Here is a 7,610-nt window from a genome sequence, read left to right as displayed (position 1 = left end):
TTCCGCAGAACTCACGGACTTCGGACATGGTCAGGTGATATGTTGTCACGTGTGTCATACGTCTGTACGCGAGATTTCCACACTCCTAAACATCCCTAGGTCCACTGTTTCCGATGTGACAGTGAAGTAGAAACGTGAAGGGACACGTACTGCACAAAAGCGTACAGGCCGAACTCGTGTGTTGACTGAGACAGACCGCCGACAGTTGGAGAGGGTCGTAATGTCTAATAAGCAGACATTACACAGGAATTGCAAACTCCATCAGGATCCTCTGCAAGTACTATGACAGTTGGGCGGGAGATGAGAAAACCTAGATTTGAGCGGCTGCTCATAAGCCACATGCCAAATGCCAAACGACGCCTCGCTTGCTGTAAGGAGCGTAAACATTGAACGATTAAACAGTGGAAAAACGTTATGTGGAGTGACAAATCACGGTACACAATGTGGCGATCCGATGCCATGGTGTGGGCGTGGCGAATGCCCGGTTAACGTCATCTGCCAGCGTGTGTAATGCCATCACTAAAATTCGGAGGTGGTGGTGTAATGGTGTGGTCATGTTTTTCATGGAGGGGGCTTGCACCCCTTGTTGTTTTGCTTTGCACTATCACAACAGAGGCCTACGCTGATGTTTTAAGTACCTTCTCGCTTCCCACTGTTTTAGAGCCATGGCGATTGCATCTTTCAACACGATTGAGACCCTGTTCATAATGCACGGCCTGTGGCGGAGTGGTTACATGACAATAACATCTCTGTAACGGACTGGCCTGCACAGAGTCCTGGCTTGCATCCTAGAGAACACTTTTGGGATGTTTTGGGACGCCGACTTCGTGTCAGGTCTCAACGACCGAGATCGAAAGCTCTGCTCAGTGCGGCACTGCCATTCCCCAAGAAAGCTTCCAGCACCTGATTGAACGCATGCCTGCGAGATTGCAAGTTGTCACGAAGGCTAAGGATCGGCCGACACCATATTGAATACCAGCATTACCGCGACGAACTTGTAAGTCATTTTTAGCGATTTGTACGGTACGTTTGATCACGTAATGTACCTGGACTGACGGAACACTCAGACACCGTCTCGGATATCGACTGGCTCTCTAAATCAAGCGACCTTAATCCCATAGAAAATCTCTTGAATTATATGGAAGAGCGGGTGAAAACGTACCACCGTAAATTCCTGCAATTGCCCAGCTTGATAGCTCAGCGTGATCACTAAGGGGCAGTTGCTTACATGCCAATTCGAAAGTTTGAGGATATATTTCTATGTAATGCTTGAGACATTAGTCCAGATGATGGCGCGCCCGGACGCCTGTGTGTATGTGCGTGTGTGTGTGTGTGTGTGTGTGTGTGTGTGTGTGTGTGTGTGTGTCTGTGTTCGGAGTGTACAGACGCTCAACGACGAGATTATCTGCACATTACGAGTATTTAAAGAAGCGAATGGGGAAATGGGGATTAAGTGGCTAAAGCGTGCTCATACTTTGAGGCGTAGAGCTAGAAAATGATAGCCTATTCACTCACACCCACCACACTCATGTTGACACGCCTTAAGGGTTTGAAGAAAGGGGGAAAAAGTGCTGTACATGGGATTAAGACATAAGTAAAACTACAGAGTAGCTAAAATAATGACACAGGAAAATGTGTCTAGGAGACTACTTACAAAAGACATGAGTGACCTTGTCACGCTGGTAACACACGGGTAATATTTCCCTAAAATTTTAAGAAACAAGTTGGACACATCACAAAACCTGAGAATTCTCACCGCATTCGTTTGAACTCCACTTAAAATAGAGGGCAAATCCGTCGGCAGCTGCCCTCGGGGTGTTTAATGGCTCTGAGCATTAATGGACTTAAATATTGAGGTCATCAGTTCCCTAGAATTTAGAACTACTTAAGCCTAACTAACCTAAGGACATCACACACATCCATGCCCGAGGCAGGATTCGAACCTGCGAACGTAGCGGTCGCGCGGTTCCTGACTGTAGCGCCTAGAACCGCTCGGACACCCCGGCCGGCCTGCGTGTTTAATAAAACACTCTAATACGAGTACAATGTTTGGCACTGTGATCCGTGCGCCACGGAAGTCGCACGTCAGACGGCTGTCTCGCCGGTCCAAGAGGCCATTCGTGGCGGATCGTCACAGATGCGAGGACGAGTAAAGCCGTCGCGACGCGCACCGCGCCTCTCAAAGTGAACTTTGAGCTTGTCGCTGAACGCTCAGCGCTGCCACTTGTGCATACGGCACATGGGCTCCAACGTGGTATACGCAATCGCAACGCACTCCAGGGCAGTTGTTGGCTGTCTCATGGTCGTAAATCACACTGTTCGCGAAACGGACGCGCGTTCCTGTATTAGCTCTATTAAAATGTACGTTTCCTCCCTTGTCCATATGCTAGTCAGGTTGTTCTCTCTGTAGTATACATAAATACAGGATGTTTAAAAAATGACCGGTATATTTGAAACGGCAATACAACCTAAACGAGCAGGGATAGAAATACACCGTTTGTTGCAATATTGTAACTACTGTAATTTCGAAAGTTTGTCCGCCTGAAAATGTACTGTTGTCCCAAGCATATTGCAACAAACGGTGTATTTCTATCGCTGCTCGTTTAGTTTTTATTGCCGTTTCAAATATACCGGTCATTTTTGAAACACAGCTTCAATATCCCTGAACAAGTTATAAGGCAAAAAGGAAAGTACCATGTCGAGACAGTAAGGAAATCGGTGTGTTACAGTTCCGTTACAAATAGCGCGCTATAAATTTACGATTGTTTTCCACATGAGGTAGAAATTCTTTCACCACTCTCACTTTTTTTTTTGTAAAACCCTAAGGTATTCTTACTTGATCACTCTTCCTGTTCAGTAGCTGAAGCTTTACAACCCAGTTCCTCATCCTGTTCCTGGTTTTCTTCAAGATTACTAAACAACTGACGTACCTCCCTCGAAACCAAAAGTTGACCCTGAAGTCAACCCTGATGATGCTCATCAGATGGTGGATCATACATACGGCTGAGAGCATCAGCCACCACAGTCTCAGAACCTCTGATATGCTTAACCATAAATTTAAAGGCTGAGATTCTCACAGCCCAACGGGCGATTCGACCGGTCTTGCGTGGCCTAGCCAAAACCCAACTTAAGGCTTGGTTATCCGTTTCGAGCAAAAGAGGTTGGTGCTCAAGGGAAAACCGAAATTTTTCTAAAGCAAATAGGACCGCCAAGGCCGCACATTCGTAAACTGAGTATTTTGCCTCAGCATCATTCAAACGGCCCGAGACATAGGCCAAAGGTTGCCGCCGACCTTGCCATTCTTGTAATAAGACGGGTGACACACCCGCACTCGACGCGTCCGTCTCAACTATAAAAGGCTCATCAAAATCAGGCACCCCAAGCACCGGAGGATTAGCGATGGCGGTTTTGATCTGTTCGAAGGCCGACTGCTGGGTGGGACCCCAAGTAAATTTAACTCCTTTTTTTACGAAGCTGATTTAAAGAGGCAGCTAAGGCCGCAAAATTCGGAAAGAACCTCCTGAAATAATTTGCCATACAATAAACTTAGCGACTCCCCGCTAATCAGTAGGAGGTGGGAGTGCGCGCAAGGCTTTAGTGCGCTCTTGGTCGATCCGAACCTCATCGTCTGAAATGGCTCTGAGCACCATGGGACTTAACACCTGAGGTCATCAGTCCCCTAGAACTTAGAACTACTTAAACCTAACTAACCTAAGGACATCACACACATCCATGCCCGAGGCAGCATTCGGACCTGCGACCGCAGCAGCCTCGTGGTTCCGGAGTGAAGCGCCTAGAACTGCTGGTCCACAACGGCCGGCCAGCTTTAGAACATCTCAACTACAAAACGTAGAAGAAAACAGCGCAAAATACCTTACAAGTAGCGAAAGCTGTCCTGCAGATTAAGTCAATCGAACGAAGTCACTCTACAAACAGGGCGCACTTATATTTACATAGCATCTACATCTACATATACATGACTACTCTGCAATTCACATTTAAGTGCTTGGCAGAGGGTTCATCGAACCACAATCATACTATCTCTCTACTATTCCACTCCCGCACAGCTCGCGTGAAAAACGAACACCTAAACCTTTCTGTTCGAGCTCTGATTTCTCTTATTTTATTTTGATGATCATTCCTACCTATGTAGGTTGGGCTCAACAAAATATTTTCGCATTCGAAAGAGAAAGTGCGTGACTGAAATTTCGTAAAAAGGTCTCGCCGCGACGAAAACGTCTATGCTGTAATGACTTCCATCCCAACTCGTGTATCATATCTGCCACACTCTCTCCCCTATAACGTGATAATACAAAACGAGCTGCCCTTTTTTGCACCCTTTCGATGTCCTCCGTCAATCCCACCTGGTAAGGATCCCACACCGCGCAGCAATATTCTAACAGAGGACGAACGAGTGTAGTGTAAGCTGTCTCTTTAGTGGACTTGTTGCATCTTCTAAGTGTCCTGGCAATGAAACGCAACCTTTGGCTCGCTTTCCCGACAATATTATCTATGTTGTTCGTAATTTTAACACCCAGGTACTTAGTTGAATTGACAGCCTTGAGAATTGTATTATTTATCGAGTAATCGAATTCCAACGGATTTCTTTTGGAACTCATGTGGATCATCTCACACTTTTCGTTATTTAGCGTCAACTGCCACCTGACACACCATACAGCAATCTTTTCTAAATCGCTTTGCAACTGATACTGGTCTTCGGATGAACTTACTAGACGGTAAATTACAGCATCATCTGCGAACAATCTAAGAGAACTGCTCAGATTGTCACCCAGGTCATTTATATAGATCAGGAACAGCAGAGGTCCCAGGACGCTTCCCTGGGGAACACCTAATATCACTTCAGTTTTACTCGATGATTTGCCGTCTATTACTACGAACTGCGACCTTCCTGACAGGAAATCACTAATCCAGTCGCACAACTGAGACGATACCCCATAGCTCCGCAGCTTGATTAGAAGTCGCTTGTGAGGAACGGTGTCAAAAGCTTTCCGGAAATCTAGAAATACGGAATCAACTTGAGATCCCCTGTCGATAGCGGCGAATATTGAAGTATATATTTGTATTAAATTAATAAGAAAGTATATGAACGTATTAAAAACGCGAAAGTTGGAAAAAATTGCAGACTCGAATTACAAACACATTTGACTTTTCCTTATAAATCTATGCATTTTTTTCTTTGCATTTTGTTCGTTATTTCGTCGTAGCGGACGTCACATGACATCCCTTGAAGCTCGTTGGCGATCCCTTCACTCAGTTTTTGGTTTTTATTACAGAGTCCAGCCAGGTCTCTGACCGAACACGCTAAGCTACAGTGCCGACATTCATTGAGCTCAATCGAGCACTAAGTTTGGCGGACTATATCTAGCGACTTATCGTGTCATGAAAGCTCTAGTCGTAGCTGTATTACTAACTGAAATTTAATTATAGCAGATTATACCAACACCAATGCGTTTTTGATGGATCCTCAACATGGCGTTGCCTTCAAATGCTATACTCTCATAATAAGCAGGTTACAGTAATTCTTTTACCATCAATATTATTTTACTCGTCATTTTAGTGCAACGAATCGTACAGTTAACGTAGTGTTTTCGAGAGATACTCGTTCTCCTGTGGGTCGGAGACAGAATATACACATACGGGCTTCAAACAGAAACCAATAGGGTGCCTCGCAGCTCTGTACAGAAGGGAGATGGCGTGCGTATGACGTAGATGGCGTCCTGGCATCTTACTGGTTAACGTTGAGATGCACGTTCAGAATATCTGACATGTCAGATACTGATCTGCACGTTCGGAAAGACTCCCCAACATGCTATTTCATTCTCTGGCGCCACAAACTCGGACATCTCAATGTTCGGATGCATGATCCGTGGCCCGGCAGCTTTAGGAGGACCTCGTCTCGCCTGCGTGGCTGTAAGGACGTGTGCCACGGGGCTTTACGAGACGCAGCTTATTTTCTGTCACTTCCAACCGCTCATCCACCCATCGACATACGACTGTACGTCAACAGCGAGCGACAGCATGCAAAAGAGACACCACACTAAAGCAACTGAGGATTACGACACGCCGCCTTGTTTTAATTTTCGCTTTCTGTGTGAGTGATTTTAATACCTATCTTCGCAGTTCAAATACCTGCCATTAGACACTGGAGAGTCAAAGAAACTGGTTGTCTGCTTAATATCGTGCAGGGACCCGCGAGCACGCAGAAGTGCCGCAACACGACGTGGCATGGAGTCGACTAATGTCTGGAGTAGTGCTGGAGGGAACTGACACCGTGAATACTGCAAGGCTGTCCGTAAATCCTTAAGAGTACCATGGGGGTGGAGATCTCTTGTGGACAGCACTTTGCTAGGCATCCCAGATGTGCTCAATAGTGTTCATCTCTGGGGACTCTGGTCGGCAGCGGAAGTGTTCTAATTCAGAAAAGAGTTGCTGCAGCCACTTTGTAGCAATTCTGTGCGTCTGGGGTGTTGAATTGTCGTGCTGGACTTGCCCAAGTCCGTCGGAATGCACAATGGACTGAATGGATGCAGGTGATCAGACAGGATGCTTACGTATGTATCACATCTCACAATCTTATCTAGACGTTACCAGGAGTCCCACATCACTCAACTGCACACGCCCAACACCATTATAGAGTCTCTACCAGCTTGAACAGTTCCCTGCAGGCATGTAGAATCCATCTACCACGAGGTTGTCTCCACATCCATACACGTCCATCCGCTCGATACAATTTGAAACGAGACTCGTCCTACCAGGCAACATGTTTCCAGTCATCAACAGACCAATGTCGGTGTTGACGGGCCCAGGCGAGGGTGCAGTCATCAAGGGTATACGAGTGGGTCTTCAGTTCCGAAAGTTCACATCGACGATGTTCTCTTGACTGGTTCGCACGTTGACACTTGTTAATGGGCCAGCATTGGAATTTGCATCAGTTTGCGGAAGGGTTGCACTTCAGTGACCTTGAACGATTCTCTTCAGTCATCCTTGGTGCCGTTCTTCAAGGATCTTTTTTCCGGCCGCAGCGATGTGGGAGATTTCATGTTTTACCGGATTCCTGATATTCACAGCACACTCATGAAATGGTCGCATGGTACTGGTCGTATTACATCGCTACCTCGGAGATGCTGTGTCCCATCGCTCGTGCGCCGCCTGTAACACCACGTTCAAACTCACGTAAATCTTGATCACGCGCCATTGTAGCAGCAGTAACCGATGTAACAACAGCACCAGACACTTGTTGTCATACATAGATGCCGACCGCAGCTTCGTATCCTGCCTGTTCACACGTCTCTGTATTTGAGTACGCATGCCTATACCAGTTTCGTTGGCCCTTCATGTATATCAACAGAGTCTCTGCAACGTTCAGCATATAGCTGTACCTGTGCACATAGCCAACCCTTTCTCCATCTTCTGCTTTACTTCAGTCATACGATTCTTGAAGAAACTACCTTTTAATCTGTGTTTTGTCCCAAACCACTTTGTGTTGAAGAAGTGATTAAATTTCTCCCTGTTAGCAGTGCCCTGTTGGTATCTGTCACAGCTCTCTTCATTCTGCCCAGCAGTGAAACCGCTACCTCTGTCACCCTGTC

The sequence above is a fragment of the Schistocerca gregaria genome, chromosome 9 (assembly GCF_023897955.1).
Source record: "Schistocerca gregaria isolate iqSchGreg1 chromosome 9, iqSchGreg1.2, whole genome shotgun sequence".
In the NCBI taxonomy this organism is placed as follows: Eukaryota; Metazoa; Arthropoda; class Insecta; order Orthoptera; family Acrididae; genus Schistocerca; species Schistocerca gregaria.
Note: the sequence above shows the minus strand (reverse complement) of the source record.